Source organism: Eubalaena glacialis, chromosome 2 (assembly GCF_028564815.1).
Source record: "Eubalaena glacialis isolate mEubGla1 chromosome 2, mEubGla1.1.hap2.+ XY, whole genome shotgun sequence".
Taxonomy (NCBI): domain Eukaryota; kingdom Metazoa; phylum Chordata; class Mammalia; order Artiodactyla; family Balaenidae; genus Eubalaena; species Eubalaena glacialis.
The window spans coordinates 55921253-55945260 of record NC_083717.1 but is presented as its reverse complement, the minus strand read 5'-3'; the positions used below and the strand labels follow the sequence as shown (position 1 = coordinate 55945260).

At 56.8% G+C, this 24008-nt stretch overlaps 9 non-coding genes across 9 annotated transcripts; all 9 read left to right on the top strand.

Annotated features, from left to right (window-relative positions):
• Positions 1 to 1073: 1073 nt before the first annotated feature.
• Positions 1074 to 1166, top strand: LOC133086402 (small nucleolar RNA SNORD116). Its single transcript, XR_009700158.1, has one exon. It is a non-coding gene; the product is annotated as a small nucleolar RNA SNORD116 (small nucleolar RNA).
• A 2689-nt stretch (positions 1167 to 3855) lies between these two features.
• Positions 3856 to 3948, top strand: LOC133086400 (small nucleolar RNA SNORD116). Its single transcript, XR_009700156.1, has one exon. It is a non-coding gene; the product is annotated as a small nucleolar RNA SNORD116 (small nucleolar RNA).
• Positions 3949 to 6637: 2689 nt separating this feature from the next.
• On the top strand, positions 6638 to 6730 carry LOC133086399 (small nucleolar RNA SNORD116). The gene has a single exon (XR_009700155.1). It is a non-coding gene; the product is annotated as a small nucleolar RNA SNORD116 (small nucleolar RNA).
• A 2689-nt stretch (positions 6731 to 9419) lies between these two features.
• LOC133086398 (small nucleolar RNA SNORD116) lies at positions 9420 to 9512 on the top strand. Its single transcript, XR_009700154.1, has one exon. It is a non-coding gene; the product is annotated as a small nucleolar RNA SNORD116 (small nucleolar RNA).
• A 2689-nt stretch (positions 9513 to 12201) lies between these two features.
• LOC133086397 (small nucleolar RNA SNORD116) lies at positions 12202 to 12294 on the top strand. Its single transcript, XR_009700153.1, has one exon. It is a non-coding gene; the product is annotated as a small nucleolar RNA SNORD116 (small nucleolar RNA).
• Positions 12295 to 14983: 2689 nt separating this feature from the next.
• LOC133086396 (small nucleolar RNA SNORD116) lies at positions 14984 to 15076 on the top strand. Its single transcript, XR_009700152.1, has one exon. It is a non-coding gene; the product is annotated as a small nucleolar RNA SNORD116 (small nucleolar RNA).
• Positions 15077 to 17765: 2689 nt separating this feature from the next.
• LOC133086395 (small nucleolar RNA SNORD116) lies at positions 17766 to 17858 on the top strand. Its single transcript, XR_009700151.1, has one exon. It is a non-coding gene; the product is annotated as a small nucleolar RNA SNORD116 (small nucleolar RNA).
• A 2689-nt stretch (positions 17859 to 20547) lies between these two features.
• Positions 20548 to 20640, top strand: LOC133086394 (small nucleolar RNA SNORD116). Its single transcript, XR_009700150.1, has one exon. It is a non-coding gene; the product is annotated as a small nucleolar RNA SNORD116 (small nucleolar RNA).
• Positions 20641 to 23329: 2689 nt separating this feature from the next.
• On the top strand, positions 23330 to 23422 carry LOC133086393 (small nucleolar RNA SNORD116). Its single transcript, XR_009700149.1, has one exon. It is a non-coding gene; the product is annotated as a small nucleolar RNA SNORD116 (small nucleolar RNA).
• Positions 23423 to 24008: the final 586 nt, after the last annotated feature.

Below are 24008 nucleotides of genomic sequence, written 5' to 3'. Positions count from 1 at the left end.
GCACTTGGGCCGAAGTTCGTTAGCCCCTTGAGTAGTGCCGGGCTGCATCTTGCCTGTAGGCAACTGCAGGTCGGAGTCAGCCCCCCCATGGGAGGTTCCCTTGCTTCTGGGAGCGCTGGGAGTGACCCCAAGGGCACATCAGATGTGCTTGTAGGTGGCAGGGTCTCCAGGTCCACGTAGATGTGACACCCACGGCCGGGAGGCAGGTCTCGTCCAGTCTTTGTGCTTTGGTCAGAAGGCGTGGCTGTGGGAGAGCGGGAGTCTGTGACCTATTTCAGCAGCCCCTGGGCGTTAAACTTCGCATGCGGCCTCTTGAAGCTGACAGGGGTCTTTCTCCTTTCAGTTGGGGGTCCAACCAGGGTGCTGTGTATAAACTGTGGCGTTTACTGTTGGAGGTGTCTGCAGAGGGCCACAGCGACACCCAGAGACCAAGACGCGTATTCAGCGCCACACACAGGAACCCACAAGCGCATCCTCGTGCGCAGTCACAGTCACACACGCCCACTCACGTGAATACACAGATACAGTGTCTGACACACCGACCAATGTACGTGCCTAACTTCCTCCAGTCATGCTGTGAGACACGCAATCAGTTTTCGGTAATGGATAGTGGTACTTGGAAAGCAGGTTCTGGGCTCACGGCAAGGTAAGTGTTCGCAAGAATCATGTTCTCTGAACCGTGGTGCAATTCAGAAGCCTGCATGATTTCTGTCCACTTCTCAGGTGCAGCTGCAGGGCAAGGCTGGCCGTCGGCAAAGACAAGAAGACCTTCGCGTTGTCTGATGACTGGATGTCCTAAGGAGAACTGGGAAAAGTGGGGCGGGCGCACGTTGCTGAGCGTGGCTGTGGATAACTCAGGACGGTATGCATTCACCCATACTAAAATGTGCCATTGGATATTAGGTTTTCATCAGATGGGCCCAGTGGCTGCAAGAGTGGATTGATTGTTGGTCTTGCTGAGTGGCCTGAAGACTGTGGATTCCCCAGGCTGTTGGAGTACTTCCGGGTCATGGCTCCTCTGCAGAGCCCCACGGCCTGCCCGTTTGTGTTCTGCAGCGTCCCAGCATGTGCTTGGATCGATGATGACACCCTTGTATGCATTCCTTGGAAAATCTGAACAAAATGAGTGAGAACGCTCTACCGTCTCCTTATCGAAACTGAGGTCCAGCACGTTTCCTCTCTCGGGGGTATGGGACAGTTAGGAGTGAGGGCCGACGTCCCCTGCTGACAGGCATGCAAACACCACTAAGGGCTCCAGCATTGGAGGGACTCCTGTGTGAGGGTCGACCGTGTCTGCCCATAAGCTGGGTCATCTATGAATCCCCGGTCCCTGCTAAAAGACCGCTGAGGGAATACAAGGGGCCAGGCTCTCCTGCTAGTCTTCAGAGTCGGAGCGTGTGCTGGTGGAGGCCCAGTGAGCTTGCAGCTTGGAGAGGTGTGTTTTGGCCAGGATCACGCTTTGTGCATGGCGCTTCGGAGGTTGATTCTGGAAGCCAAAGTGAGCAAGCTTCCCTGGTTGGAGCCTGGAGCCTCAGGCCAGGCCTGAGGCCCTCTGTGATGTTGTGTGTGGTGTGGTGAGGTTCCTGAGTGCCCGGTGGGGCTGGAGCAGTGAGCAGGGGTGGGCTGGAGTTGAGCGATGGCAGAAGGGGGCCGATGGACTAGGCCACGGGGCTGCCCCTTTCAGCTCCTCTGCTGAAGCTGCCGGCACACTGTTGGTGCTAAGTGGATCATCGTGGAGTGGGCTGAGGATCGAGTGCTGCATTTAAGCCTGTGTGGTGGCTGGGGGCCTGGAGAGAAAGTTAAGGTATCATGAGGACACGTCCTATGTAATGTCGTGGGATGGGCTGTCATCATTGGGTTGCAGGTGCTGGCCTCAGCTTCCCGAGGATGTGTCTTGTTCGTGAAGGGCTGGCATCAGCTGCCTATGGAGGGGATGGCTTTGGCAGTTCATGAGGATGTAGTGAGGTAGGTAACCTGTGTAGAGTTGCGATCCCATTTCCGGAGGAGTGACTCCACACGGGTGTCTTGCGGGACGTAGAGAAGATGGACATGCTGAGGCATCTGTGCCGGCCTCCTTGGGGGTAGGTGAGTTATGGGAACAAGCCCTTTGGTCGTTTTGTTCCTTCTTTTGGGAATGTGCAAAGCGATAGTGTTTCTCCCGGAGGGCATGACGCGGCCGGCCCATGTGGCATGCAGGCCGTTCGAAGAGCCAGAGCTTTATCCGGAGCAGTCCATTGGCCGGGAAGAGATGGGGACACAGTTGCCCTGCCAGGTGCCCTGCCGTGGCCAACCACCTTTCCCTTTCAGGCTTCCAAGTCCCCTCGCATGGCAGAGGTCTTCCATTGAAAGTCTGTCTGTGGTCCTCGGGGACAGTGCCTTTGATCACTGTGAGTTCCTCGGTAGTGTCGCTGTGGCAGTGGAGAATTGCCAGGATGCATGCGGTGCCGTGGGCCTCATCAAAGCAGACAGGCTTGCGGTCTGTCTTCCCTGGTGTTCAGTGTCCCCGTGTTCGCATGATGTCTGTGGCTTCAAGTAGGGTTGAGTCGCCCTGCAGGCAGCAGGAGGGCACTTAGGACGAGGCTGTGAAGCGTTTGAGCGTTTCCTCAGTGGTCTGGGCCGCGAAACCTGCCAGTTGGAAGCTTGCCGATACGTGGCCGGGAAGGTGGCCTAATTTCCGCTGTCAGGTCCCAACCTGTGTCCTGGTTGCTGAAGCCCAACACTTCCCGTTGTGGGCATTCCCACGGGGTCACGGAAAGTGATATGGTCTAGTTGGCGAGAAGAGGCACTTGGGCCGAAGTTCGTTAGCCCCTTGAGTAGTGCCGGGCTGCATCTTGCCTGTAGGCAACTGCAGGTCGGAGTCAGCCCCCCCATGGGAGGTTCCCTTGCTTCTGGGAGCGCTGGGAGTGACCCCAAGGGCACATCAGATGTGCTTGTAGGTGGCAGGGTCTCCAGGTCCACGTAGATGTGACACCCACGGCCGGGAGGCAGGTCTCGTCCAGTCTTTGTGCTTTGGTCAGAAGGCGTGGCTGTGGGAGAGCGGGAGTCTGTGACCTATTTCAGCAGCCCCTGGGCGTTAAACTTCGCATGCGGCCTCTTGAAGCTGACAGGGGTCTTTCTCCTTTCAGTTGGGGGTCCAACCAGGGTGCTGTGTATAAACTGTGGCGTTTACTGTTGGAGGTGTCTGCAGAGGGCCACAGCGACACCCAGAGACCAAGACGCGTATTCAGCGCCACACACAGGAACCCACAAGCGCATCCTCGTGCGCAGTCACAGTCACACACGCCCACTCACGTGAATACACAGATACAGTGTCTGACACACCGACCAATGTACGTGCCTAACTTCCTCCAGTCATGCTGTGAGACACGCAATCAGTTTTCGGTAATGGATAGTGGTACTTGGAAAGCAGGTTCTGGGCTCACGGCAAGGTAAGTGTTCGCAAGAATCATGTTCTCTGAACCGTGGTGCAATTCAGAAGCCTGCATGATTTCTGTCCACTTCTCAGGTGCAGCTGCAGGGCAAGGCTGGCCGTCGGCAAAGACAAGAAGACCTTCGCGTTGTCTGATGACTGGATGTCCTACGGAGAACTGGAAAAAGTGGGGCGGGCGCACGTTGCTGAGCGTGGCTGTGGATAACTCAGGACGGTATGCATTCACCCATACTAAAATGTGCCATTGGATATTAGGTTTTCATCAGATGGGCCCAGTGGCTGCAAGAGTGGATTGATTGTTGGTCTTGCTGAGTGGCCTGAAGACTGTGGATTCCCCAGGCTGTTGGAGTACTTCCGGGTCATGGCTCCTCTGCAGAGCCCCACGGCCTGCCCGTTTGTGTTCTGCAGCGTCCCAGCATGTGCTTGGATCGATGATGACACCCTTGTATGCATTCCTTGGAAAATCTGAACAAAATGAGTGAGAACGCTCTACCGTCTCCTTATCGAAACTGAGGTCCAGCACGTTTCCTCTCTCGGGGGTATGGGACAGTTAGGAGTGAGGGCCGACGTCCCCTGCTGACAGGCATGCAAACACCACTAAGGGCTCCAGCATTGGAGGGACTCCTGTGTGAGGGTCGACCGTGTCTGCCCATAAGCTGGGTCATCTATGAATCCCCGGTCCCTGCTAAAAGACCGCTGAGGGAATACAAGGGGCCAGGCTCTCCTGCTAGTCTTCAGAGTCGGAGCGTGTGCTGGTGGAGGCCCAGTGAGCTTGCAGCTTGGAGAGGTGTGTTTTGGCCAGGATCACGCTTTGTGCATGCCGCTTCGGAGGTTGATTCTGGAAGCCAAAGTGAGCAAGCTTCCCTGGTTGGAGCCTGGAGCCTCAGGCCAGGCCTGAGGCCCTCTGTGATGTTGTGTGTGGTGTGGTGAGGTTCCTGAGTGCCCGGTGGGGCTGGAGCAGTGAGCAGGGGTGGGCTGGAGTTGAGCGATGGCAGAAGGGGGCCGATGGACTAGGCCACGGGGCTGCCCCTTTCAGCTCCTCTGCTGAAGCTGCCGGCACACTGTTGGTGCTAAGTGGATCATCGTGGAGTGGGCTGAGGATCGAGTGCTGCATTTAAGCCTGTGTGGTGGCTGGGGGCCTGGAGAGAAAGTTAAGGTATCATGAGGACACGTCCTATGTAATGTCGTGGGATGGGCTGTCATCATTGGGTTGCAGGTGCTGGCCTCAGCTTCCCGAGGATGTGTCTTGTTCGTGAAGGGCTGGCATCAGCTGCCTATGGAGGGGATGGCTTTGGCAGTTCATGAGGATGTAGTGAGGTAGGTAACCTGTGTAGAGTTGCGATCCCATTTCCGGAGGAGTGACTCCACACGGGTGTCTTGCGGGACGTAGAGAAGATGGACATGCTGAGGCATCTGTGCCGGCCTCCTTGGGGGTAGGTGAGTTATGGGAACAAGCCCTTTGGTCGTTTTGTTCCTTCTTTTGGGAATGTGCAAAGCGATAGTGTTTCTCCCGGAGGGCATGACGCGGCCGGCCCATGTGGCATGCAGGCCGTTCGAAGAGCCAGAGCTTTATCCGGAGCAGTCCATTGGCCGGGAAGAGATGGGGACACAGTTGCCCTGCCAGGTGCCCTGCCGTGGCCAACCACCTTTCCCTTTCAGGCTTCCAAGTCCCCTCGCATGGCAGAGGCCTTCCATTGAAAGTCTGTCTGTGGTCCTCGGGGACAGTGCCTTTGATCACTGTGAGTTCCTCGGTAGTGTCGCTGTGGCAGTGGAGAATTGCCAGGATGCATGCGGTGCCGTGGGCCTCATCAAAGCAGACAGGCTTGCGGTCTGTCTTCCCTGGTGTTCAGTGTCCCCGTGTTCGCATGATGTCTGTGGCTTCAAGTAGGGTTGAGTCGCCCTGCAGGCAGCAGGAGGGCACTTAGGACGAGGCTGTGAAGCGTTTGAGCGTTTCCTCAGTGGTCTGGGCCGCGAAACCTGCCAGTTGGAAGCTTGCCGATACGTGGCCGGGAAGGTGGCCTAATTTCCGCTGTCAGGTCCCAACCTGTGTCCTGGTTGCTGAAGCCCAACACTTCCCGTTGTGGGCATTCCCACGGGGTCACGGAAAGTGACATGGTCTAGTTGGCGAGAAGAGGCACTTGGGCCGAAGTTCGTTAGCCCCTTGAGTAGTGCCGGGCTGCATCTTGCCTGTAGGCAACTGCAGGTCGGAGTCAGCCCCCCCATGGGAGGTTCCCTTGCTTCTGGGAGCGCTGGGAGTGACCCCAAGGGCACATCAGATGTGCTTGTAGGTGGCAGGGTCTCCAGGTCCACGTAGATGTGACACCCACGGCCGGGAGGCAGGTCTCGTCCAGTCTTTGTGCTTTGGTCAGAAGGCGTGGCTGTGGGAGAGCGGGAGTCTGTGACCTATTTCAGCAGCCCCTGGGCGTTAAACTTCGCATGCGGCCTCTTGAAGCTGACAGGGGTCTTTCTCCTTTCAGTTGGGGGTCCAACCAGGGTGCTGTGTATAAACTGTGGCGTTTACTGTTGGAGGTGTCTGCAGAGGGCCACAGCGACACCCAGAGACCAAGACGCGTATTCAGCGCCACACACAGGAACCCACAAGCGCATCCTCGTGCGCAGTCACAGTCACACACGCCCACTCACGTGAATACACAGATACAGTGTCTGACACACCGACCAATGTACGTGCCTAACTTCCTCCAGTCATGCTGTGAGACACGCAATCAGTTTTCGGTAATGGATAGTGGTACTTGGAAAGCAGGTTCTGGGCTCACGGCAAGGTAAGTGTTCGCAAGAATCATGTTCTCTGAACCGTGGTGCAATTCAGAAGCCTGCATGATTTCTGTCCACTTCTCAGGTGCAGCTGCAGGGCAAGGCTGGCCGTCGGCAAAGACAAGAAGACCTTCGCGTTGTCTGATGACTGGATGTCCTACGGAGAACTGGGAAAAGTGGGGCGGGCGCACGTTGCTGAGCGTGGCTGTGGATAACTCAGGACGGTATGCATTCACCCATACTAAAATGTGCCATTGGATATTAGGTTTTCATCAGATGGGCCCAGTGGCTGCAAGAGTGGATTGATTGTTGGTCTTGCTGAGTGGCCTGAAGACTGTGGATTCCCCAGGCTGTTGGAGTACTTCCGGGTCATGGCTCCTCTGCAGAGCCCCACGGCCTGCCCGTTTGTGTTCTGCAGCGTCCCAGCATGTGCTTGGATCGATGATGACACCCTTGTATGCATTCCTTGGAAAATCTGAACAAAATGAGTGAGAACGCTCTACCGTCTCCTTATCGAAACTGAGGTCCAGCACGTTTCCTCTCTCGGGGGTATGGGACAGTTAGGAGTGAGGGCCGACGTCCCCTGCTGACAGGCATGCAAACACCACTAAGGGCTCCAGCATTGGAGGGACTCCTGTGTGAGGGTCGACCGTGTCTGCCCATAAGCTGGGTCATCTATGAATCCCCGGTCCCTGCTAAAAGACCGCTGAGGGAATACAAGGGGCCAGGCTCTCCTGCTAGTCTTCAGAGTCGGAGCGTGTGCTGGTGGAGGCCCAGTGAGCTTGCAGCTTGGAGAGGTGTGTTTTGGCCAGGATCACGCTTTGTGCATGCCGCTTCGGAGGTTGATTCTGGAAGCCAAAGTGAGCAAGCTTCCCTGGTTGGAGCCTGGAGCCTCAGGCCAGGCCTGAGGCCCTCTGTGATGTTGTGTGTGGTGTGGTGAGGTTCCTGAGTGCCCGGTGGGGCTGGAGCAGTGAGCAGGGGTGGGCTGGAGTTGAGCGATGGCAGAAGGGGGCCGATGGACTAGGCCACGGGGCTGCCCCTTTCAGCTCCTCTGCTGAAGCTGCCGGCACACTGTTGGTGCTAAGTGGATCATCGTGGAGTGGGCTGAGGATCGAGTGCTGCATTTAAGCCTGTGTGGTGGCTGGGGGCCTGGAGAGAAAGTTAAGGTATCATGAGGACACGTCCTATGTAATGTCGTGGGATGGGCTGTCATCATTGGGTTGCAGGTGCTGGCCTCAGCTTCCCGAGGATGTGTCTTGTTCGTGAAGGGCTGGCATCAGCTGCCTATGGAGGGGATGGCTTTGGCAGTTCATGAGGATGTAGTGAGGTAGGTAACCTGTGTAGAGTTGCGATCCCATTTCCGGAGGAGTGACTCCACACGGGTGTCTTGCGGGACGTAGAGAAGATGGACATGCTGAGGCATCTGTGCCGGCCTCCTTGGGGGTAGGTGAGTTATGGGAACAAGCCCTTTGGTCGTTTTGTTCCTTCTTTTGGGAATGTGCAAAGCGATAGTGTTTCTCCCGGAGGGCATGACGCGGCCGGCCCATGTGGCATGCAGGCCGTTCGAAGAGCCAGAGCTTTATCCGGAGCAGTCCATTGGCCGGGAAGAGATGGGGACACAGTTGCCCTGCCAGGTGCCCTGCCGTGGCCAACCACCTTTCCCTTTCAGGCTTCCAAGTCCCCTCGCATGGCAGAGGTCTTCCATTGAAAGTCTGTCTGTGGTCCTCGGGGACAGTGCCTTTGATCACTGTGAGTTCCTCGGTAGTGTCGCTGTGGCAGTGGAGAATTGCCAGGATGCATGCGGTGCCGTGGGCCTCATCAAAGCAGACAGGCTTGCGGTCTGTCTTCCCTGGTGTTCAGTGTCCCCGTGTTCGCATGATGTCTGTGGCTTCAAGTAGGGTTGAGTCGCCCTGCAGGCAGCAGGAGGGCACTTAGGACGAGGCTGTGAAGCGTTTGAGCGTTTCCTCAGTGGTCTGGGCCGCGAAACCTGCCAGTTGGAAGCTTGCCGATACGTGGCCGGGAAGGTGGCCTAATTTCCGCTGTCAGGTCCCAACCTGTGTCCTGGTTGCTGAAGCCCAACACTTCCCGTTGTGGGCATTCCCACGGGGTCACGGAAAGTGATATGGTCTAGTTGGCGAGAAGAGGCACTTGGGCCGAAGTTCGTTAGCCCCTTGAGTAGTGCCGGGCTGCATCTTGCCTGTAGGCAACTGCAGGTCGGAGTCAGCCCCCCCATGGGAGGTTCCCTTGCTTCTGGGAGCGCTGGGAGTGACCCCAAGGGCACATCAGATGTGCTTGTAGGTGGCAGGGTCTCCAGGTCCACGTAGATGTGACACCCACGGCCGGGAGGCAGGTCTCGTCCAGTCTTTGTGCTTTGGTCAGAAGGCGTGGCTGTGGGAGAGCGGGAGTCTGTGACCTATTTCAGCAGCCCCTGGGCGTTAAACTTCGCATGCGGCCTCTTGAAGCTGACAGGGGTCTTTCTCCTTTCAGTTGGGGGTCCAACCAGGGTGCTGTGTATAAACTGTGGCGTTTACTGTTGGAGGTGTCTGCAGAGGGCCACAGCGACACCCAGAGACCAAGACGCGTATTCAGCGCCACACACAGGAACCCACAAGCGCATCCTCGTGCGCAGTCACAGTCACACACGCCCACTCACGTGAATACACAGATACAGTGTCTGACACACCGACCAATGTACGTGCCTAACTTCCTCCAGTCATGCTGTGAGACACGCAATCAGTTTTCGGTAATGGATAGTGGTACTTGGAAAGCAGGTTCTGGGCTCACGGCAAGGTAAGTGTTCGCAAGAATCATGTTCTCTGAACCGTGGTGCAATTCAGAAGCCTGCATGATTTCTGTCCACTTCTCAGGTGCAGCTGCAGGGCAAGGCTGGCCGTCGGCAAAGACAAGAAGACCTTCGCGTTGTCTGATGACTGGATGTCCTAAGGAGAACTGGGAAAAGTGGGGCGGGCGCACGTTGCTGAGCGTGGCTGTGGATAACTCAGGACGGTATGCATTCACCCATACTAAAATGTGCCATTGGATATTAGGTTTTCATCAGATGGGCCCAGTGGCTGCAAGAGTGGATTGATTGTTGGTCTTGCTGAGTGGCCTGAAGACTGTGGATTCCCCAGGCTGTTGGAGTACTTCCGGGTCATGGCTCCTCTGCAGAGCCCCACGGCCTGCCCGTTTGTGTTCTGCAGCGTCCCAGCATGTGCTTGGATCGATGATGACACCCTTGTATGCATTCCTTGGAAAATCTGAACAAAATGAGTGAGAACGCTCTACCGTCTCCTTATCGAAACTGAGGTCCAGCACGTTTCCTCTCTCGGGGGTATGGGACAGTTAGGAGTGAGGGCCGACGTCCCCTGCTGACAGGCATGCAAACACCACTAAGGGCTCCAGCATTGGAGGGACTCCTGTGTGAGGGTCGACCGTGTCTGCCCATAAGCTGGGTCATCTATGAATCCCCGGTCCCTGCTAAAAGACCGCTGAGGGAATACAAGGGGCCAGGCTCTCCTGCTAGTCTTCAGAGTCGGAGCGTGTGCTGGTGGAGGCCCAGTGAGCTTGCAGCTTGGAGAGGTGTGTTTTGGCCAGGATCACGCTTTGTGCATGGCGCTTCGGAGGTTGATTCTGGAAGCCAAAGTGAGCAAGCTTCCCTGGTTGGAGCCTGGAGCCTCAGGCCAGGCCTGAGGCCCTCTGTGATGTTGTGTGTGGTGTGGTGAGGTTCCTGAGTGCCCGGTGGGGCTGGAGCAGTGAGCAGGGGTGGGCTGGAGTTGAGCGATGGCAGAAGGGGGCCGATGGACTAGGCCACGGGGCTGCCCCTTTCAGCTCCTCTGCTGAAGCTGCCGGCACACTGTTGGTGCTAAGTGGATCATCGTGGAGTGGGCTGAGGATCGAGTGCTGCATTTAAGCCTGTGTGGTGGCTGGGGGCCTGGAGAGAAAGTTAAGGTATCATGAGGACACGTCCTATGTAATGTCGTGGGATGGGCTGTCATCATTGGGTTGCAGGTGCTGGCCTCAGCTTCCCGAGGATGTGTCTTGTTCGTGAAGGGCTGGCATCAGCTGCCTATGGAGGGGATGGCTTTGGCAGTTCATGAGGATGTAGTGAGGTAGGTAACCTGTGTAGAGTTGCGATCCCATTTCCGGAGGAGTGACTCCACACGGGTGTCTTGCGGGACGTAGAGAAGATGGACATGCTGAGGCATCTGTGCCGGCCTCCTTGGGGGTAGGTGAGTTATGGGAACAAGCCCTTTGGTCGTTTTGTTCCTTCTTTTGGGAATGTGCAAAGCGATAGTGTTTCTCCCGGAGGGCATGACGCGGCCGGCCCATGTGGCATGCAGGCCGTTCGAAGAGCCAGAGCTTTATCCGGAGCAGTCCATTGGCCGGGAAGAGATGGGGACACAGTTGCCCTGCCAGGTGCCCTGCCGTGGCCAACCACCTTTCCCTTTCAGGCTTCCAAGTCCCCTCGCATGGCAGAGGTCTTCCATTGAAAGTCTGTCTGTGGTCCTCGGGGACAGTGCCTTTGATCACTGTGAGTTCCTCGGTAGTGTCGCTGTGGCAGTGGAGAATTGCCAGGATGCATGCGGTGCCGTGGGCCTCATCAAAGCAGACAGGCTTGCGGTCTGTCTTCCCTGGTGTTCAGTGTCCCCGTGTTCGCATGATGTCTGTGGCTTCAAGTAGGGTTGAGTCGCCCTGCAGGCAGCAGGAGGGCACTTAGGACGAGGCTGTGAAGCGTTTGAGCGTTTCCTCAGTGGTCTGGGCCGCGAAACCTGCCAGTTGGAAGCTTGCCGATACGTGGCCGGGAAGGTGGCCTAATTTCCGCTGTCAGGTCCCAACCTGTGTCCTGGTTGCTGAAGCCCAACACTTCCCGTTGTGGGCATTCCCACGGGGTCACGGAAAGTGATATGGTCTAGTTGGCGAGAAGAGGCACTTGGGCCGAAGTTCGTTAGCCCCTTGAGTAGTGCCGGGCTGCATCTTGCCTGTAGGCAACTGCAGGTCGGAGTCAGCCCCCCCATGGGAGGTTCCCTTGCTTCTGGGAGCGCTGGGAGTGACCCCAAGGGCACATCAGATGTGCTTGTAGGTGGCAGGGTCTCCAGGTCCACGTAGATGTGACACCCACGGCCGGGAGGCAGGTCTCGTCCAGTCTTTGTGCTTTGGTCAGAAGGCGTGGCTGTGGGAGAGCGGGAGTCTGTGACCTATTTCAGCAGCCCCTGGGCGTTAAACTTCGCATGCGGCCTCTTGAAGCTGACAGGGGTCTTTCTCCTTTCAGTTGGGGGTCCAACCAGGGTGCTGTGTATAAACTGTGGCGTTTACTGTTGGAGGTGTCTGCAGAGGGCCACAGCGACACCCAGAGACCAAGACGCGTATTCAGCGCCACACACAGGAACCCACAAGCGCATCCTCGTGCGCAGTCACAGTCACACACGCCCACTCACGTGAATACACAGATACAGTGTCTGACACACCGACCAATGTACGTGCCTAACTTCCTCCAGTCATGCTGTGAGACACGCAATCAGTTTTCGGTAATGGATAGTGGTACTTGGAAAGCAGGTTCTGGGCTCACGGCAAGGTAAGTGTTCGCAAGAATCATGTTCTCTGAACCGTGGTGCAATTCAGAAGCCTGCATGATTTCTGTCCACTTCTCAGGTGCAGCTGCAGGGCAAGGCTGGCCGTCGGCAAAGACAAGAAGACCTTCGCGTTGTCTGATGACTGGATGTCCTAAGGAGAACTGGGAAAAGTGGGGCGGGCGCACGTTGCTGAGCGTGGCTGTGGATAACTCAGGACGGTATGCATTCACCCATACTAAAATGTGCCATTGGATATTAGGTTTTCATCAGATGGGCCCAGTGGCTGCAAGAGTGGATTGATTGTTGGTCTTGCTGAGTGGCCTGAAGACTGTGGATTCCCCAGGCTGTTGGAGTACTTCCGGGTCATGGCTCCTCTGCAGAGCCCCACGGCCTGCCCGTTTGTGTTCTGCAGCGTCCCAGCATGTGCTTGGATCGATGATGACACCCTTGTATGCATTCCTTGGAAAATCTGAACAAAATGAGTGAGAACGCTCTACCGTCTCCTTATCGAAACTGAGGTCCAGCACGTTTCCTCTCTCGGGGGTATGGGACAGTTAGGAGTGAGGGCCGACGTCCCCTGCTGACAGGCATGCAAACACCACTAAGGGCTCCAGCATTGGAGGGACTCCTGTGTGAGGGTCGACCGTGTCTGCCCATAAGCTGGGTCATCTATGAATCCCCGGTCCCTGCTAAAAGACCGCTGAGGGAATACAAGGGGCCAGGCTCTCCTGCTAGTCTTCAGAGTCGGAGCGTGTGCTGGTGGAGGCCCAGTGAGCTTGCAGCTTGGAGAGGTGTGTTTTGGCCAGGATCACGCTTTGTGCATGGCGCTTCGGAGGTTGATTCTGGAAGCCAAAGTGAGCAAGCTTCCCTGGTTGGAGCCTGGAGCCTCAGGCCAGGCCTGAGGCCCTCTGTGATGTTGTGTGTGGTGTGGTGAGGTTCCTGAGTGCCCGGTGGGGCTGGAGCAGTGAGCAGGGGTGGGCTGGAGTTGAGCGATGGCAGAAGGGGGCCGATGGACTAGGCCACGGGGCTGCCCCTTTCAGCTCCTCTGCTGAAGCTGCCGGCACACTGTTGGTGCTAAGTGGATCATCGTGGAGTGGGCTGAGGATCGAGTGCTGCATTTAAGCCTGTGTGGTGGCTGGGGGCCTGGAGAGAAAGTTAAGGTATCATGAGGACACGTCCTATGTAATGTCGTGGGATGGGCTGTCATCATTGGGTTGCAGGTGCTGGCCTCAGCTTCCCGAGGATGTGTCTTGTTCGTGAAGGGCTGGCATCAGCTGCCTATGGAGGGGATGGCTTTGGCAGTTCATGAGGATGTAGTGAGGTAGGTAACCTGTGTAGAGTTGCGATCCCATTTCCGGAGGAGTGACTCCACACGGGTGTCTTGCGGGACGTAGAGAAGATGGACATGCTGAGGCATCTGTGCCGGCCTCCTTGGGGGTAGGTGAGTTATGGGAACAAGCCCTTTGGTCGTTTTGTTCCTTCTTTTGGGAATGTGCAAAGCGATAGTGTTTCTCCCGGAGGGCATGACGCGGCCGGCCCATGTGGCATGCAGGCCGTTCGAAGAGCCAGAGCTTTATCCGGAGCAGTCCATTGGCCGGGAAGAGATGGGGACACAGTTGCCCTGCCAGGTGCCCTGCCGTGGCCAACCACCTTTCCCTTTCAGGCTTCCAAGTCCCCTCGCATGGCAGAGGTCTTCCATTGAAAGTCTGTCTGTGGTCCTCGGGGACAGTGCCTTTGATCACTGTGAGTTCCTCGGTAGTGTCGCTGTGGCAGTGGAGAATTGCCAGGATGCATGCGGTGCCGTGGGCCTCATCAAAGCAGACAGGCTTGCGGTCTGTCTTCCCTGGTGTTCAGTGTCCCCGTGTTCGCATGATGTCTGTGGCTTCAAGTAGGGTTGAGTCGCCCTGCAGGCAGCAGGAGGGCACTTAGGACGAGGCTGTGAAGCGTTTGAGCGTTTCCTCAGTGGTCTGGGCCGCGAAACCTGCCAGTTGGAAGCTTGCCGATACGTGGCCGGGAAGGTGGCCTAATTTCCGCTGTCAGGTCCCAACCTGTGTCCTGGTTGCTGAAGCCCAACACTTCCCGTTGTGGGCATTCCCACGGGGTCACGGAAAGTGATATGGTCTAGTTGGCGAGAAGAGGCACTTGGGCCGAAGTTCGTTAGCCCCTTGAGTAGTGCCGGGCTGCATCTTGCCTGTAGGCAACTGCAGGTCGGAGTCAGCCCCCCCATGGGAGGTTCCCTTGCTTCTGGGAGCGCTGGGAGTGACCCCAAGGGCACATCAGATGTGCTTGTAGGTGGCAGGGTCTCCAGGTCCACGTAGATGTGACACCCACGGCCGGGAGGCAGGTCTCGTCCAGTCTTTGTGCTTTGGTCAGAAGGCGTGGCTGTGGGAGAGCGGGAGTCTGTGACCTATTTCAGCAGCCCCTGGGCGTTAAACTTCGCATGCGGCCTCTTGAAGCTGACAGGGGTCTTTCTCCTTTCAGTTGGGGGTCCAACCAGGGTGCTGTGTATAAACTGTGGCGTTTACTGTTGGAGGTGTCTGCAGAGGGCCACAGCGACACCCAGAGACCAAGACGCGTATTCAGCGCCACACACAGGAACCCACAAGCGCATCCTCGTGCGCAGTCACAGTCACACACGCCCACTCACGTGAATACACAGATACAGTGTCTGACACACCGACCAATGTACGTGCCTAACTTCCTCCAGTCATGCTGTGAGACACGCAATCAGTTTTCGGTAATGGATAGTGGTACTTGGAAAGCAGGTTCTGGGCTCACGGCAAGGTAAGTGTTCGCAAGAATCATGTTCTCTGAACCGTGGTGCAATTCAGAAGCCTGCATGATTTCTGTCCACTTCTCAGGTGCAGCTGCAGGGCAAGGCTGGCCGTCGGCAAAGACAAGAAGACCTTCGCGTTGTCTGATGACTGGATGTCCTAAGGAGAACTGGGAAAAGTGGGGCGGGCGCACGTTGCTGAGCGTGGCTGTGGATAACTCAGGACGGTATGCATTCACCCATACTAAAATGTGCCATTGGATATTAGGTTTTCATCAGATGGGCCCAGTGGCTGCAAGAGTGGATTGATTGTTGGTCTTGCTGAGTGGCCTGAAGACTGTGGATTCCCCAGGCTGTTGGAGTACTTCCGGGTCATGGCTCCTCTGCAGAGCCCCACGGCCTGCCCGTTTGTGTTCTGCAGCGTCCCAGCATGTGCTTGGATCGATGATGACACCCTTGTATGCATTCCTTGGAAAATCTGAACAAAATGAGTGAGAACGCTCTACCGTCTCCTTATCGAAACTGAGGTCCAGCACGTTTCCTCTCTCGGGGGTATGGGACAGTTAGGAGTGAGGGCCGACGTCCCCTGCTGACAGGCATGCAAACACCACTAAGGGCTCCAGCATTGGAGGGACTCCTGTGTGAGGGTCGACCGTGTCTGCCCATAAGCTGGGTCATCTATGAATCCCCGGTCCCTGCTAAAAGACCGCTGAGGGAATACAAGGGGCCAGGCTCTCCTGCTAGTCTTCAGAGTCGGAGCGTGTGCTGGTGGAGGCCCAGTGAGCTTGCAGCTTGGAGAGGTGTGTTTTGGCCAGGATCACGCTTTGTGCATGCCGCTTCGGAGGTTGATTCTGGAAGCCAAAGTGAGCAAGCTTCCCTGGTTGGAGCCTGGAGCCTCAGGCCAGGCCTGAGGCCCTCTGTGATGTTGTGTGTGGTGTGGTGAGGTTCCTGAGTGCCCGGTGGGGCTGGAGCAGTGAGCAGGGGTGGGCTGGAGTTGAGCGATGGCAGAAGGGGGCCGATGGACTAGGCCACGGGGCTGCCCCTTTCAGCTCCTCTGCTGAAGCTGCCGGCACACTGTTGGTGCTAAGTGGATCATCGTGGAGTGGGCTGAGGATCGAGTGCTGCATTTAAGCCTGTGTGGTGGCTGGGGGCCTGGAGAGAAAGTTAAGGTATCATGAGGACACGTCCTATGTAATGTCGTGGGATGGGCTGTCATCATTGGGTTGCAGGTGCTGGCCTCAGCTTCCCGAGGATGTGTCTTGTTCGTGAAGGGCTGGCATCAGCTGCCTATGGAGGGGATGGCTTTGGCAGTTCATGAGGATGTAGTGAGGTAGGTAACCTGTGTAGAGTTGCGATCCCATTTCCGGAGGAGTGACTCCACACGGGTGTCTTGCGGGACGTAGAGAAGATGGACATGCTGAGGCATCTGTGCCGGCCTCCTTGGGGGTAGGTGAGTTATGGGAACAAGCCCTTTGGTCGTTTTGTTCCTTCTTTTGGGAATGTGCAAAGCGATAGTGTTTCTCCCGGAGGGCATGACGCGGCCGGCCCATGTGGCATGCAGGCCGTTCGAAGAGCCAGAGCTTTATCCGGAGCAGTCCATTGGCCGGGAAGAGATGGGGACACAGTTGCCCTGCCAGGTGCCCTGCCGTGGCCAACCACCTTTCCCTTTCAGGCTTCCAAGTCCCCTCGCATGGCAGAGGTCTTCCATTGAAAGTCTGTCTGTGGTCCTCGGGGACAGTGCCTTTGATCACTGTGAGTTCCTCGGTAGTGTCGCTGTGGCAGTGGAGAATTGCCAGGATGCATGCGGTGCCGTGGGCCTCATCAAAGCAGACAGGCTTGCGGTCTGTCTTCCCTGGTGTTCAGTGTCCCCGTGTTCGCATGATGTCTGTGGCTTCAAGTAGGGTTGAGTCGCCCTGCAGGCAGCAGGAGGGCACTTAGGACGAGGCTGTGAAGCGTTTGAGCGTTTCCTCAGTGGTCTGGGCCGCGAAACCTGCCAGTTGGAAGCTTGCCGATACGTGGCCGGGAAGGTGGCCTAATTTCCGCTGTCAGGTCCCAACCTGTGTCCTGGTTGCTGAAGCCCAACACTTCCCGTTGTGGGCATTCCCACGGGGTCACGGAAAGTGATATGGTCTAGTTGGCGAGAAGAGGCACTTGGGCCGAAGTTCGTTAGCCCCTTGAGTAGTGCCGGGCTGCATCTTGCCTGTAGGCAACTGCAGGTCGGAGTCAGCCCCCCCATGGGAGGTTCCCTTGCTTCTGGGAGCGCTGGGAGTGACCCCAAGGGCACATCAGATGTGCTTGTAGGTGGCAGGGTCTCCAGGTCCACGTAGATGTGACACCCACGGCCGGGAGGCAGGTCTCGTCCAGTCTTTGTGCTTTGGTCAGAAGGCGTGGCTGTGGGAGAGCGGGAGTCTGTGACCTATTTCAGCAGCCCCTGGGCGTTAAACTTCGCATGCGGCCTCTTGAAGCTGACAGGGGTCTTTCTCCTTTCAGTTGGGGGTCCAACCAGGGTGCTGTGTATAAACTGTGGCGTTTACTGTTGGAGGTGTCTGCAGAGGGCCACAGCGACACCCAGAGACCAAGACGCGTATTCAGCGCCACACACAGGAACCCACAAGCGCATCCTCGTGCGCAGTCACAGTCACACACGCCCACTCACGTGAATACACAGATACAGTGTCTGACACACCGACCAATGTACGTGCCTAACTTCCTCCAGTCATGCTGTGAGACACGCAATCAGTTTTCGGTAATGGATAGTGGTACTTGGAAAGCAGGTTCTGGGCTCACGGCAAGGTAAGTGTTCGCAAGAATCATGTTCTCTGAACCGTGGTGCAATTCAGAAGCCTGCATGATTTCTGTCCACTTCTCAGGTGCAGCTGCAGGGCAAGGCTGGCCGTCGGCAAAGACAAGAAGACCTTCGCGTTGTCTGATGACTGGATGTCCTAAGGAGAACTGGAAAAAGTGGGGCGGGCGCACGTTGCTGAGCGTGGCTGTGGATAACTCAGGACGGTATGCATTCACCCATACTAAAATGTGCCATTGGATATTAGGTTTTCATCAGATGGGCCCAGTGGCTGCAAGAGTGGATTGATTGTTGGTCTTGCTGAGTGGCCTGAAGACTGTGGATTCCCCAGGCTGTTGGAGTACTTCCGGGTCATGGCTCCTCTGCAGAGCCCCACGGCCTGCCCGTTTGTGTTCTGCAGCGTCCCAGCATGTGCTTGGATCGATGATGACACCCTTGTATGCATTCCTTGGAAAATCTGAACAAAATGAGTGAGAACGCTCTACCGTCTCCTTATCGAAACTGAGGTCCAGCACGTTTCCTCTCTCGGGGGTATGGGACAGTTAGGAGTGAGGGCCGACGTCCCCTGCTGACAGGCATGCAAACACCACTAAGGGCTCCAGCATTGGAGGGACTCCTGTGTGAGGGTCGACCGTGTCTGCCCATAAGCTGGGTCATCTATGAATCCCCGGTCCCTGCTAAAAGACCGCTGAGGGAATACAAGGGGCCAGGCTCTCCTGCTAGTCTTCAGAGTCGGAGCGTGTGCTGGTGGAGGCCCAGTGAGCTTGCAGCTTGGAGAGGTGTGTTTTGGCCAGGATCACGCTTTGTGCATGCCGCTTCGGAGGTTGATTCTGGAAGCCAAAGTGAGCAAGCTTCCCTGGTTGGAGCCTGGAGCCTCAGGCCAGGCCTGAGGCCCTCTGTGATGTTGTGTGTGGTGTGGTGAGGTTCCTGAGTGCCCGGTGGGGCTGGAGCAGTGAGCAGGGGTGGGCTGGAGTTGAGCGATGGCAGAAGGGGGCCGATGGACTAGGCCACGGGGCTGCCCCTTTCAGCTCCTCTGCTGAAGCTGCCGGCACACTGTTGGTGCTAAGTGGATCATCGTGGAGTGGGCTGAGGATCGAGTGCTGCATTTAAGCCTGTGTGGTGGCTGGGGGCCTGGAGAGAAAGTTAAGGTATCATGAGGACACGTCCTATGTAATGTCGTGGGATGGGCTGTCATCATTGGGTTGCAGGTGCTGGCCTCAGCTTCCCGAGGATGTGTCTTGTTCGTGAAGGGCTGGCATCAGCTGCCTATGGAGGGGATGGCTTTGGCAGTTCATGAGGATGTAGTGAGGTAGGTAACCTGTGTAGAGTTGCGATCCCATTTCCGGAGGAGTGACTCCACACGGGTGTCTTGCGGGACGTAGAGAAGATGGACATGCTGAGGCATCTGTGCCGGCCTCCTTGGGGGTAGGTGAGTTATGGGAACAAGCCCTTTGGTCGTTTTGTTCCTTCTTTTGGGAATGTGCAAAGCGATAGTGTTTCTCCCGGAGGGCATGACGCGGCCGGCCCATGTGGCATGCAGGCCGTTCGAAGAGCCAGAGCTTTATCCGGAGCAGTCCATTGGCCGGGAAGAGATGGGGACACAGTTGCCCTGCCAGGTGCCCTGCCGTGGCCAACCACCTTTCCCTTTCAGGCTTCCAAGTCCCCTCGCATGGCAGAGGTCTTCCATTGAAAGTCTGTCTGTGGTCCTCGGGGACAGTGCCTTTGATCACTGTGAGTTCCTCGGTAGTGTCGCTGTGGCAGTGGAGAATTGCCAGGATGCATGCGGTGCCGTGGGCCTCATCAAAGCAGACAGGCTTGCGGTCTGTCTTCCCTGGTGTTCAGTGTCCCCGTGTTCGCATGATGTCTGTGGCTTCAAGTAGGGTTGAGTCGCCCTGCAGGCAGCAGGAGGGCACTTAGGACGAGGCTGTGAAGCGTTTGAGCGTTTCCTCAGTGGTCTGGGCCGCGAAACCTGCCAGTTGGAAGCTTGCCGATACGTGGCCGGGAAGGTGGCCTAATTTCCGCTGTCAGGTCCCAACCTGTGTCCTGGTTGCTGAAGCCCAACACTTCCCGTTGTGGGCATTCCCACGGGGTCACGGAAAGTGATATGGTCTAGTTGGCGAGAAGAGGCACTTGGGCCGAAGTTCGTTAGCCCCTTGAGTAGTGCCGGGCTGCATCTTGCCTGTAGGCAACTGCAGGTCGGAGTCAGCCCCCCCATGGGAGGTTCCCTTGCTTCTGGGAGCGCTGGGAGTGACCCCAAGGGCACATCAGATGTGCTTGTAGGTGGCAGGGTCTCCAGGTCCACGTAGATGTGACACCCACGGCCGGGAGGCAGGTCTCGTCCAGTCTTTGTGCTTTGGTCAGAAGGCGTGGCTGTGGGAGAGCGGGAGTCTGTGACCTATTTCAGCAGCCCCTGGGCGTTAAACTTCGCATGCGGCCTCTTGAAGCTGACAGGGGTCTTTCTCCTTTCAGTTGGGGGTCCAACCAGGGTGCTGTGTATAAACTGTGGCGTTTACTGTTGGAGGTGTCTGCAGAGGGCCACAGCGACACCCAGAGACCAAGACGCGTATTCAGCGCCACACACAGGAACCCACAAGCGCATCCTCGTGCGCAGTCACAGTCACACACGCCCACTCACGTGAATACACAGATACAGTGTCTGACACACCGACCAATGTACGTGCCTAACTTCCTCCAGTCATGCTGTGAGACACGCAATCAGTTTTCGGTAATGGATAGTGGTACTTGGAAAGCAGGTTCTGGGCTCACGGCAAGGTAAGTGTTCGCAAGAATCATGTTCTCTGAACCGTGGTGCAATTCAGAAGCCTGCATGATTTCTGTCCACTTCTCAGGTGCAGCTGCAGGGCAAGGCTGGCCGTCGGCAAAGACAAGAAGACCTTCGCGTTGTCTGATGACTGGATGTCCTAAGGAGAACTGGAAAAAGTGGGGCGGGCGCACGTTGCTGAGCGTGGCTGTGGATAACTCAGGACGGTATGCATTCACCCATACTAAAATGTGCCATTGGATATTAGGTTTTCATCAGATGGGCCCAGTGGCTGCAAGAGTGGATTGATTGTTGGTCTTGCTGAGTGGCCTGAAGACTGTGGATTCCCCAGGCTGTTGGAGTACTTCCGGGTCATGGCTCCTCTGCAGAGCCCCACGGCCTGCCCGTTTGTGTTCTGCAGCGTCCCAGCATGTGCTTGGATCGATGATGACACCCTTGTATGCATTCCTTGGAAAATCTGAACAAAATGAGTGAGAACGCTCTACCGTCTCCTTATCGAAACTGAGGTCCAGCACGTTTCCTCTCTCGGGGGTATGGGACAGTTAGGAGTGAGGGCCGACGTCCCCTGCTGACAGGCATGCAAACACCACTAAGGGCTCCAGCATTGGAGGGACTCCTGTGTGAGGGTCGACCGTGTCTGCCCATAAGCTGGGTCATCTATGAATCCCCGGTCCCTGCTAAAAGACCGCTGAGGGAATACAAGGGGCCAGGCTCTCCTGCTAGTCTTCAGAGTCGGAGCGTGTGCTGGTGGAGGCCCAGTGAGCTTGCAGCTTGGAGAGGTGTGTTTTGGCCAGGATCACGCTTTGTGCATGCCGCTTCGGAGGTTGATTCTGGAAGCCAAAGTGAGCAAGCTTCCCTGGTTGGAGCCTGGAGCCTCAGGCCAGGCCTGAGGCCCTCTGTGATGTTGTGTGTGGTGTGGTGAGGTTCCTGAGTGCCCGGTGGGGCTGGAGCAGTGAGCAGGGGTGGGCTGGAGTTGAGCGATGGCAGAAGGGGGCCGATGGACTAGGCCACGGGGCTGCCCCTTTCAGCTCCTCTGCTGAAGCTGCCGGCACACTGTTGGTGCTAAGTGGATCATCGTGGAGTGGGCTGAGGATCGAGTGCTGCATTTAAGCCTGTGTGGTGGCTGGGGGCCTGGAGAGAAAGTTAAGGTATCATGAGGACACGTCCTATGTAATGTCGTGGGATGGGCTGTCATCATTGGGTTGCAGGTGCTGGCCTCAGCTTCCCGAGGATGTGTCTTGTTCGTGAAGGGCTGGCATCAGCTGCCTATGGAGGGGATGGCTTTGGCAGTTCATGAGGATGTAGTGAGGTAGGTAACCTGTGTAGAGTTGCGATCCCATTTCCGGAGGAGTGACTCCACACGGGTGTCTTGCGGGACGTAGAGAAGATGGACATGCTGAGGCATCTGTGCCGGCCTCCTTGGGGGTAGGTGAGTTATGGGAACAAGCCCTTTGGTCGTTTTGTTCCTTCTTTTGGGAATGTGCAAAGCGATAGTGTTTCTCCCGGAGGGCATGACGCGGCCGGCCCATGTGGCATGCAGGCCGTTCGAAGAGCCAGAGCTTTATCCGGAGCAGTCCATTGGCCGGGAAGAGATGGGGACACAGTTGCCCTGCCAGGTGCCCTGCCGTGGCCAACCACCTTTCCCTTTCAGGCTTCCAAGTCCCCTCGCATGGCAGAGGTCTTCCATTGAAAGTCTGTCTGTGGTCCTCGGGGACAGTGCCTTTGATCACTGTGAGTTCCTCGGTAGTGTCGCTGTGGCAGTGGAGAATTGCCAGGATGCATGCGGTGCCGTGGGCCTCATCAAAGCAGACAGGCTTGCGGTCTGTCTTCCCTGGTGTTCAGTGTCCCCGTGTTCGCATGATGTCTGTGGCTTCAAGTAGGGTTGAGTCGCCCTGCAGGCAGCAGGAGGGCACTTAGGACGAGGCTGTGAAGCGTTTGAGCGTTTCCTCAGTGGTCTGGGCCGCGAAACCTGCCAGTTGGAAGCTTGCCGATACGTGGCCGGGAAGGTGGCCTAATTTCCGCTGTCAGGTCCCAACCTGTGTCCTGGTTGCTGAAGCCCAACACTTCCCGTTGTGGGCATTCCCACGGGGTCACGGAAAGTGATATGGTCTAGTTGGCGAGAAGAGGCACTTGGGCCGAAGTTCGTTAGCCCCTTGAGTAGTGCCGGGCTGCATCTTGCCTGTAGGCAACTGCAGGTCGGAGTCAGCCCCCCCATGGGAGGTTCCCTTGCTTCTGGGAGCGCTGGGAGTGACCCCAAGGGCACATCAGATGTGCTTGTAGGTGGCAGGGTCTCCAGGTCCACGTAGATGTGACACCCACGGCCGGGAGGCAGGTCTCGTCCAGTCTTTGTGCTTTGGTCAGAAGGCGTGGCTGTGGGAGAGCGGGAGTCTGTGACCTATTTCAGCAGCCCCTGGGCGTTAAACTTCGCATGCGGCCTCTTGAAGCTGACAGGGGTCTTTCTCCTTTCAGTTGGGGGTCCAACCAGGGTGCTGTGTATAAACTGTGGCGTTTACTGTTGGAGGTGTCTGCAGAGGGCCACAGCGACACCCAGAGACCAAGACGCGTATTCAGCGCCACACACAGGAACCCACAAGCGCATCCTCGTGCGCAGTCACAGTCACACACGCCCACTCACGTGAATACACAGATACAGTGTCTGACACACCGACCAATGTACGTGCCTAACTTCCTCCAGTCATGCTGTGAGACACGCAATCAGTTTTCGGTAATGGATAGTGGTACTTGGAAAGCAGGTTCTGGGCTCACGGCAAGGTAAGTGTTCGCAAGAATCATGTTCTCTGAACCGTGGTGCAATTCAGAAGCCTGCATGATTTCTGTCCACTTCTCAGGTGCAGCTGCAGGGCAAGGCTGGCCGTCGGCAAAGACAAGAAGACCTTCGCGTTGTCTGATGACTGGATGTCCTAAGGAGAACTGGAAAAAGTGGGGCGGGCGCACGTTGCTGAGCGTGGCTGTGGATAACTCAGGACGGTATGCATTCACCCATACTAAAATGTGCCATTGGATATTAGGTTTTCATCAGATGGGCCCAGTGGCTGCAAGAGTGGATTGATTGTTGGTCTTGCTGAGTGGCCTGAAGACTGTGGATTCCCCAGGCTGTTGGAGTACTTCCGGGTCATGGCTCCTCTGCAGAGCCCCACGGCCTGCCCGTTTGTGTTCTGCAGCGTCCCAGCATGTGCTTGGATCGATGATGACACCCTTGTATGCATTCCTTGGAAAATCTGAACAAAATGAGTGAGAACGCTCTACCGTCTCCTTATCGAAACTGAGGTCCAGCACGTTTCCTCTCTCGGGGGTATGGGACAGTTAGGAGTGAGGGCCGACGTCCCCTGCTGACAGGCATGCAAACACCACTAAGGGCTCCAGCATTGGAGGGACTCCTGTGTGAGGGTCGACCGTGTCTGCCCATAAGCTGGGTCATCTATGAATCCCCGGTCCCTGCTAAAAGACCGCTGAGGGAATACAAGGGGCCAGGCTCTCCTGCTAGTCTTCAGAGTCGGAGCGTGTGCTGGTGGAGGCCCAGTGAGCTTGCAGCTTGGAGAGGTGTGTTTTGGCCAGGATCACGCTTTGTGCATGCCGCTTCGGAGGTTGATTCTGGAAGCCAAAGTGAGCAAGCTTCCCTGGTTGGAGCCTGGAGCCTCAGGCCAGGCCTGAGGCCCTCTGTGATGTTGTGTGTGGTGTGGTGAGGTTCCTGAGTGCCCGGTGGGGCTGGAGCAGTGAGCAGGGGTGGGCTGGAGTTGAGCGATGGCAGAAGGGGGCCGATGGACTAGGCCACGGGGCTGCCCCTTTCAGCTCCTCTGCTGAAGCTGCCGGCACACTGTTGGTGCTAAGTGGATCATCGTGGAGTGGGCTGAGGATCG